The following is a 9,218-nucleotide window of genomic DNA, read 5'->3' as shown; positions in this document are numbered from 1 at the left end:
ACTCGCAACAAAAAACACACAAAAAATGTCTCTCGCCCTCCCTCTCTCCCTCCCTATCTTTGTCTCTATCTCCCTGAATTTCTCTCCCTCTGTCTCCCTCCCCTTTACCTCTCTCCCTTTCCCCTTTTACCTCTGATTTTTTCTCCTCTCCAATTTTCTCTCTCTCTCTCTGTCTTGTGAACCTTTTTCCAGTTCACTTTGGCATCTCACACAATCAACATATCAGAACAAAAAATCGTCTTGCATATCAATTTTTTATACCTCCAGTCGCGAATTTTCCCTTCTTGTTAAAACCTTATAATATTTATTCTAGTTACATATTTATATTGAGACACAAATAAATTCAAATCTAGTAATATATTTTCTCATTTTTATACCTTTCACCACAAACGCGTTGTTTTATCGGTTTTTAGTGTTTAGTGCGTTCTACAAAACATATCAATAAATTGTCAATTGGTTTTCAAATTCTTTCTTTTTAGCCTGTCCCTACATATCTTACCCACTCTATTCTTGTATTTCTTGTGCTTTTTTTGACTGTTTTTTCACCGGGACAAACTGTTTTTCGACTGTTTTTGTTTTTGACTGAAAGGTGAGTTTATAGCTATTATTGTTTTTTTAACGGAGAAGTAAGAGACTTGCTCAGATTTCTAACCACAAAATTTATTCTTCCTTTAGACACGATAATAATAGTGCCTATTCTACTCCTTAAGGTGTTACGCTACTTTGGACACAAACAGTGGCTCAAAGGTCAATGAAATTGAAGTTTTTTTTTTCGAGAGATTTGATAGAGGATGTACATAACCGCTAAGGTCTTATCGTCTCGGAAGCGAAGAGAGAAGGAAGATAGCCGAACTCGCCATTTGCAGTAGGTCGTGGGTCGAGGGTTCGATTCCCGCTTGGGGCGGCTTTTATCCTAAAGAGGTAAGTTTAGTTCTCGGAACGGTTGCTTTTAGCAGTTACAGTTCCCTCTATCAAACCTCTTCATAAATAATGTAAATTGGATACAATATTGGATTAGTGTTTCATTAGTGTTTAGTGTTTCTGACGAGGAGGGTTCAGCTCAAAGTTTATTGAGCTCGAGAATCTTTAGATTGAATAGTTATGAAGAATAAAATAAAAAAAAAACCTACTTACCTACCTTTTTGTGAAAAATTAGCTAAGATAGTTCCACAATCCACATACATAGGTACCTATGTAATTCATAATTTTACAGTAATATGTAGTACCTACGTAACGTACGTATTAGGTAAATATTTATACATGTATGTATGAAAAAGAATAATCAAATCAATAGGTATACGTATACCTAAAGGTAGGTAGGCTGCTTTTCAAAAGTTCAAAGTGAAAATATCAAGACATAGTAAAGCACAAGTGAAACAAATACATAATTATGTATCTACCTATGGTATAATGTACCTACATAAAAAATGTAGACTTTTTTAAAGAGGTTTGATAGAGAGAACTATAACTGCTAAGGTCTTATTGTCCCGAGAGCGAATATAGAAGAAAGACAGGCTATTAGACAGCCTGTTCCGAGAACGAACATTTATTTTCTCCTCTCTCCCCTCTTCCTGATCTACCTATCTTCTTTTCCTCCTTTCGTCTCTTCTATCCTCTCTTGTTCTTCTTCTTTCCTCTCCCTCTTTCCTTTTTTTCTTCTTGTCTTCTTTTCTTATCCTTCCTTCCTCCTCCACTTGAAATATCTTTTCTCCTCTCTCCCCTCTCCCTCTTCTTTCTTCTCCTCATCCCTCTCATCCTCTTTACCTAACCGTCTTCTTCTTCTTCTCCCTCTTATTCTTCTTCTCCCTCTTCTTCTTCTTCTCCCTCTTCTTCCTCTTCCTCTCTTCCTCTCTCCCTTCTTCTCTTTTCCTTTACTTTCTCAACCTCCCTTCTCTTCAATTTTCTTTCCCCTCCTCTCCCAGGCCAAGTCTTTACTACGGTGTGACCTTCCATGACCAAGTTTTCTTTCTTCTTCTTCTTCTTCTTCTTACTTTTCTTTTCCTTTTTCTTCGTCTTCCTTTTCTTTTCCTCCAAGGCGAGGATCGAGAGTTCAAAATACATAATATATTATTATGACGAAGACTACAAGCATCTTGGAAGAGAAAGAGAGGAGGAGAAGAGGACGAGAATGAGGAAGAGGAAGAAGAGGGGAAAGAAACGTTTAAGTAAAATGTGGCCTGAGGTGCTGGAAAAATACTCGAAATCTGAACTTGATGCTCGGGTCAAAATTTTAACTGCTAGGTAGGAGCTGCTTGAAGCGACATTTTAATTTTTAACTGTTGGGTGTTTACTGTTTAAGGGTCCAAATTTTAACTGCTAGGTCAATGTTTTAACTGCTATCTATTAGGTGTTAGGGTTAAAAATTTAAAAATTTAACATATTAACCGCTAAATAAGTGTTGACTCAAAATTCTAACTGCTAGGCGCAAGGTCAAATTTCTTTTACTCCTTGGGTGTTTAGTCAAAATTTCAACTGCTAGGCGCTGCTGGGTCAAAATTATTACTTCTTAGGTGTTGAGTCAAAATTTTAACTGATGCTAGATATAGGTGCTGGAGTGCATGAGATAGTCTTCGCAAATTGATTCTTTTCCGTGGAATATGGTAGAGTTAGTTGCTTTATGACCGCAGGAAGGCAGGGATATTTAAGTGGCCCCCAAAATGTAGAGCATTCTTTCCTATGTTCTTCCCTGTTCATGTATCCCATACAAATTTACTTCCCCTATTATAGGAGTACATACTTCCCCTACAATAGGGGAAGTACCTATCTACCATATAGATTACTCGTATAGAATACCTACTGATTTGTACTTTGTATTTGTAGGGCTAATAGCTTTGTGGTTTGGGTATCAGTATCAACTGAAAATAATGAAAACAAAATAGAATTATGCGACCTAGCTAGGCTTTGTTATACAATACCTATAAAGTTTGTATGATGGACTAAGTCCTACATAAATCCCCTCAGGACACTAGAGTTGAGCACGGTTGACCGTGGCTGGTATTTGTATAGATCAACAAGTATTTTCCCCACAGAACACTCAGGTTAAGATCGGACAATGGTGGCTGGTATCTGGACGGGTGGAGGGCCAGTCCAGACCGCTAAATAAATCAGGGGGGTTTCAGTGAATTCAAACTTGTGGACCTCGCCCTGATGACGAGGTTGTAAAGCTACTGTATCAATATTTAGTTGGAAGATTTTTTTTAAGCTTTTACAAATTTTCCTCCTCCTTCTCTTCCTCTCTTTTAATTCTACTAGTTCTTCCTTCTCCTCCTACTCTATTTTCTCTCCTTCTCCTCCTTTTCTCCTACTGCATCCTCTTCTTTTTTCCTCCTGCTAATTGTTCCTTCTTCCCCTCTTTTCATTTCCTCTTCCTTCTTCTGCTTTTTCTCCTTTTTGTCCTCTCCCTCTGCCTCTTTCTCCCTCTGTCCCTCTTTCTCCTCCTATAAGATTGAAAATTAAAGAATTCACTCGTTGATTATACAATTCAGACCTATTACCTTCGATATAAATTGTAAAATATTAATAAACTAATAAAATAGTATTACTGACAGTGATTTGAAAATCATGGAAAAATTGCATCAAGCACTCGTGAAATCAAGAAAAAACCTCCGTACTCTTCGAAAACAAAAGATATAAGAATCAACCGGACCACAAATCAAAACAAAGATAACACTTGTAGGAATAGTTCCTAGTCCATCCAAGAGAGGTCAGCACTTCCTAGCTCCTAAAAAGGGCGGGGTGTCGTTTCGCCCCGATGTACCGTTTTGCCCCATGTTCTCCATCCCTCCCCTAACTACGCTAAATCCTAAATCCCCCGCATTTGACTCCAAAAACATCCCACTTTACCAACTGTCTCTCCCTCTTCTAATTCCCTCCCATTCATAATTTCTCCCTCCAATACCTACACTATAGGTATCAAATGCCCCCTCTGGCACCTAACAGCATCGTCCACTTTCTCTCCCACCAATTTTTCTCCCTCGTTCTACTTCCCACCATTTTCTCTCCCTCCTATAACCATCCCACTGACTTGTATTATCCCACGCATTCAGTCACTCACGACTACGCATCAACTCAAATATCCCTCGCATCTATTTTTAGACCTCCAGGGTAATGAAATCTCCCTCCCTCTCATTTTGTCCCTCTGTCTCGTCGTTTTCTCCCTCTCTCCTACCACCAATACTTGTTGTTTAACTCTTTGCTGCACGGCTTCAAATTAGTTTTTTGACCTTTGCGGCACGGTGGCTTCGCCCAGGGACCACCTCATGTGATCCCCTTGAGGCACGGGCAAGATCTTATTTTTTTGACCTTTTCGGCACGGTGGTCCCCAGAGGATAGGGCTCCAGACCCCCCCCCCCGTCACGTGATAATGCCAGTAGTATTTTCCAGCGTAACCTAGAATATTATCTATCCATCTACCTCTTTGGGCCCTCGAGGGGTCCCCGTGGTCACAGGTAGCTATGGGCCCTATTGGGGCCCTAACCATTTTCGGCCCTTGAGGTATTGATTTATTTAAAAGAATTTATCAAATTTTAATGACGTTACTGAGACTCGAACATCAGTCCCTCAAATTAGGAGTCCAACGTTCTGCCTCTCAGCTTATACATACTAGGGCAGACTTTTTTGTACGTTTATGGCCAGACCAAGATCCGAATGTGGGTTTAAATTCCTTTTAAGTTCAATTGATTTCTGATTGGTCTTGCTGCAATTTGACTTTTTTTATTTCAAAATTTTCCGTTCGTCAAATTGTTTAATTCAATGATTTTCTTGTATGTCTTTATTTGAAGAAATTTGAGGATGCTGGAGCAAAGATTTGCAAAGAGACTGTTTCTTCAAAGTTTGGAGTTTCAAGGAGAAAATTGTGCAAAAGAGTCTTGCCCAGAATTTAGATTTTCAAGCGACAGCTCGATCGCTTTGTAAACTGGATTCTTTCAGTGCGGTATGCTTGGAATCCGTGTTTGTCAGATGGATGGTAAGTCGCCAGTGGTAAGCTGGTAAGTGACTGAAGAGTATCAGACCCGGGAATAATGTTTTCCGAAAAGCCTTTGCGCACACTCGCAACATAGTAGTAATGGGAAAAATTACGCTGAGGTCAGGGTCATATCTTCCTCTCTCTCTCTCTCCCTCTCCTCTCTCTTTCTCTCTCTCTTTCTCTCTCTCTCTCAGTGTCTCCAAGTTTTACCTGGAAGTCCTTGCATTTCCCATTTCTCTAATTCTCTCTAGACTCGAGAGTCTCGAGACTAAGTTTTTTGTGCACCCCCCAAAATCCTTTCCTCCCTACATTATCCCTAAAGTGCACCCCAAAATACTTTCCTCCCTACATTATCCCTAATGTGCACCCCAAAATCCTTTCCTCCGTACATTATCCCTAATTAAGTGCACCCCAAAATACTTTCCTCCCTACATTATCCCTAAAGTGCACCCCGAAATACTTTCCTCCCCTCTCTCTCTCTCTCTCTCTCTCTCTCTCTCTCTCTCTCTCTCTCTCTCTCTCTCTCGGTGTCTCCAAGTTTTACCTGGAAGTCCTTGCATTTCCCATTTCTCTCTAGACTCGAGAGCGAGAGTCTCGAGACAAAGTTCTGTGTGCACCCCCCAAAATCCTTTCCTCCCTACATTATCCCTAAAGTGCACCCCAAAATCCTTTCCTTTTCTCCCCACCTGTTCTCTTCTCTTCATGTCTCCTATCCCGTTATCCCGTTTATCTCTCTTCCTTTATTTCTTTTTCTTTTTCCTTCCTGATCCGGGTTTCCAATCCAAGAAGAATGAGGCTGTTGATAGTTTAACCTTTGCTTAAGGCTCAAGGTGATTGTTTTGCTCTTTTGACTGAGAGAAATAAGAAGAAGAAGCAGAAGAAGAAGAAGGAGGAGGAGGAGGAGGATAGTTTAACCTTTGCTTAAGGCTCAAGGTGATTGTTTTGCTCTTTTGACTGAGAGAAATAAGAAGAAGAAGCAGAAGAAGAAGAAGAAGGAGGAGGAGGAGGAGGAGGAGGAGGAGGAGGAGGATGAGGATGAGCAGGAGGATTAAAAAAAGAAGAACAACAACAAAAAGAAGAAGGAGGAGGAGGAAAATAAGCAGAAGAAGCAGAATCAAAAGCAGAATAAGAACAAAACGAGAGAGGCACGAAGGTTAAGATGAAGAAGAAGAAGAAGAAGAATAAGAAGAAGAGTGAACTATGAAATGTGAAATGTGAACTGTGAAATGTGAATGAGTGAATGGATCTCGTTCTTATAATATAAGAGCTCGAGAATCTTTAGATTGAATTGTTATGAAGAATAAAATAAAATAAAAAAACCTACCTACCTTTTTGTGAAAACTTAGCCAAGATAGTTCCACATACATAGGTAATTCATAATTTTACAGTAACATGTAGTACGTAACGTACGTATTAGGTAAATATTTATATATGTATGAAAAAGAATACTCAAATCAATAGGTATACATAATTATACATATACCTACCTAAAGGTAGGTAGGCTGCTTTTCAAAAGTTCAAAGTGAAAATATCAAGACATAGTAAAGCACAAGTGAAACAAATACATATGTATCCACCTATGGTATATTGCACCTACATAAAAAATTTATAGAGAGAACTATAACTGCTAAGGTCTTATCGTCCCGAGAGCGAATATAGAAGAAAGACAGGTTATTAGACAGCCTGTTCCGAGAACGAATCTTATCTGTTCAGAATAAAATTCGCCCCAAACGGGAATCAAACCCGCGACCTAGCGCTTAAAAGACAGCTACCTTCCAAGGTAACTAGGCTGGCTAAATGTATTCCTTGAAGGGGGCTTTTACGAGACCACCGAAGGCTCATATACTTACTTACCCATTATACTTTCAAGGTCATTTTTTGGGGGGGCTGTGATATTTTGTTTTAGTTTTCTTTTTGTGTTTCTCCTCCTCCTTCTTTCTCTCTCTTTCTCTTTTCTCTCTCTTCTTTCTGTTTATCAACATATTTCTTTTATTTTCTCAAATATCACATTCTTTAAGGCAAAGCAGAGCTTTTTCACTACTTTTGTGGATATCACAGCATTACTCACTTTTTTGTAATTTTATTTGCAATTTTCTCTCTCCCTCTCTCTCTCTCCTCTCTCTCCCTCTCTCTCTCTCTCTCTCTCTCTCTCTCTCTCTCTCTCTCTCTCTCTCTCTCTCTCTCTCTCTCTCTCTCTCTCTCTCTCTCTCTCTCTGTCTCTCTTTCTCTCTCTCTCTCTCTCTCTCTCTCTCTCTATCCTTCTGGGTTTACCTTGCAGATAAAAGTTCAAAGACTACCCACTCAATGAAAATTGTCATCAATCTCCCCCTCCTCTTCTTTCCGCCTCTTCCATTCCTCCCCAATCCTCCACTTATTACTTCTCTTTCCGCCTCTTCCATTCCTCCCCAATCCTCCACTTATTACTTCTTCTCATTCCATCCCAATTAGGGGAACACGGGGTAATATGACACCTCTAGTGCTTATGAGGTCCTAACTAAAAAAAAATAAAATAAAATAAAAGTCACACAGATATATAATTTTGTAACAAATTAAAGTGCTATTTTGGCAACAAATTAGATCAGACAAGAACGATATATGTATCACTGGAAAGAAAAACTAAAAATATTTTTATAAGGATACCAAAAAAGACCGTTTTGCCCCAAGGCTGGGGCAAAATGGTCCTATATCATATACATGTAATACACCTTGGGGTAGAATGGAACCCTGGGCACCATTCTCCCTTTTACCATTCTGCCCCAGAGCATTAAAAAACCATTTTGCCCCAAAGCGTCATTTCTGGAAAATTATTTCACAAGTAAGGACAAAAAAAGAAAATTATGCCGTGCCGCAAGGGGGTCACTTCAGGTGGTCCCTAGGGGGACCACCGTGCCGCAAAGAGTTAACTCCTGTCATTTTTTTTCCTTCCCTTATCCTATGGGAAGGAAAGTAATGTACCTATTCGGTCAAAATTTTTACTGGGCAGTTTTTTGTGCAAAAATAGGTACATTTTGAGGTCCTCTAGCCAGAGCCTAAATGCAAAGTTTCAGCCATTGGTCCGTGTGTCTGTCTGTAAATAATACCTACCTCGAGAGCGGTAAGAGCTAGAGACTTGATGTGTGGTCTGACAAGGATGCAACACGAACCCACGCCCTCCTGATTACCAGGCGAGCGTCTTGACCACTACGCCACCGAGGCAGGTTATCTTGGATTCCTCAGTAGGAAAAGTGGAGAACTTTGGAGGATTCAGTGATGCACGAGGATTTTACCTCTTCTTGTGCAAACTCGTCTTCCTTACACCTTTACCCACCCGCAATAGGTATAGGTAGGTATCTTGGAGCGTTATAAGATTTGTCCCTCCTTTCCTCTCTCTTCTTACTTTTCTACCACTCCATGAATACCTTCATCCCCCCCCCCATTGCAATGAACTTTAGACCTTGGAGGATAAAAAAAATCCCCTCCTCTCCCTTTCCCCCCCCCCCTTCCCTCTGTTTTTTTTTTTTTTTATTTTTCTTCCCTTCTAAAAAAAAATCAAAGTCATATTCATTTCATCTCTTAGGTAATAGGTAAAGGTACTACTATATAAGTATAGTTAGGGACATCTATTTTAAGATCTTGGAGTGTGTTTCATCTCGCTTCCTATTTCCCTCGTTCTCTTTTCTCTTGGTTCTCTTTTCTCCCTCTCCCACACTTCAGTCCATTCCCACTTTTGGCCTTAGAGGATGGCAAATTTTCTTCTCCCTCATTTTCTCCCTTCGGCCGTGGGTCTATCCTTTCCCGAAATCGAAGAGAAAAGGAAGAGAGGGATAGGAAAAAAACCAGCCGGTCATTCCTTAAAGGGTGGGGGGGGCATGCGGCCCTGGCCCCAATAAATACAGCATCGGAATGAATCATTCAGGTGGGACGGCCACTCGAGTACTTCATGAACTCGACAACTTCAATACTCACTTCAACCCCAATAATATCCTCAAAGACTCACCACGTGCATAGCCTTATCTTTTTCAAACTGTCTGAGACTCAACACATCGGGACTCTATAATTTCCCTTGTCCCTGGAATCACCGAGTTTCAGCATATTTCCTTCTTATCTCCTTCTCCACTTTCTTCTTTCTCTTCCCTTTCTCCACTTCTTGTCTTCTACTTTTCCTGTCTTTTTCCCATCTTCTCTTCTCTCAGGTTTTTCTCCTTTCGCTCCTCCTTCTTCGTTCTTTTCCCTTCTTATTTCTCTTTTTCTCCTCTCCGGACAAACGCTTTTA

At 40.1% G+C, this 9,218-nt stretch overlaps 1 protein-coding gene across 1 annotated transcript in view; it reads left to right on the top strand.

Annotated features, from left to right (window-relative positions):
• The first annotated feature begins 254 nt into the window (after positions 1-254).
• Positions 255-9,218, top strand: part of LOC103517363 (acetylcholinesterase-like) — a 19,311-nt gene continuing 10,347 nt past the window's right edge. The window contains exon 1 of the mRNA XM_026829480.1: positions 255-589. The gene's annotated coding sequence lies outside the window, so the exon portion shown is untranslated. The remainder of the gene's footprint in view (positions 590-9,218) is intronic.

The sequence above is a fragment of the Diaphorina citri genome, unplaced genomic scaffold (genome assembly GCF_000475195.1).
Source record: "Diaphorina citri unplaced genomic scaffold, Diaci psyllid genome assembly version 1.1 scaffold1822, whole genome shotgun sequence".
NCBI lineage: Eukaryota > Metazoa > Arthropoda > Insecta > Hemiptera > Psyllidae > Diaphorina > Diaphorina citri.
The sequence above is the reverse complement of the archived record's forward strand: the minus strand, read 5'-3'. Positions and strand labels throughout refer to the sequence as shown.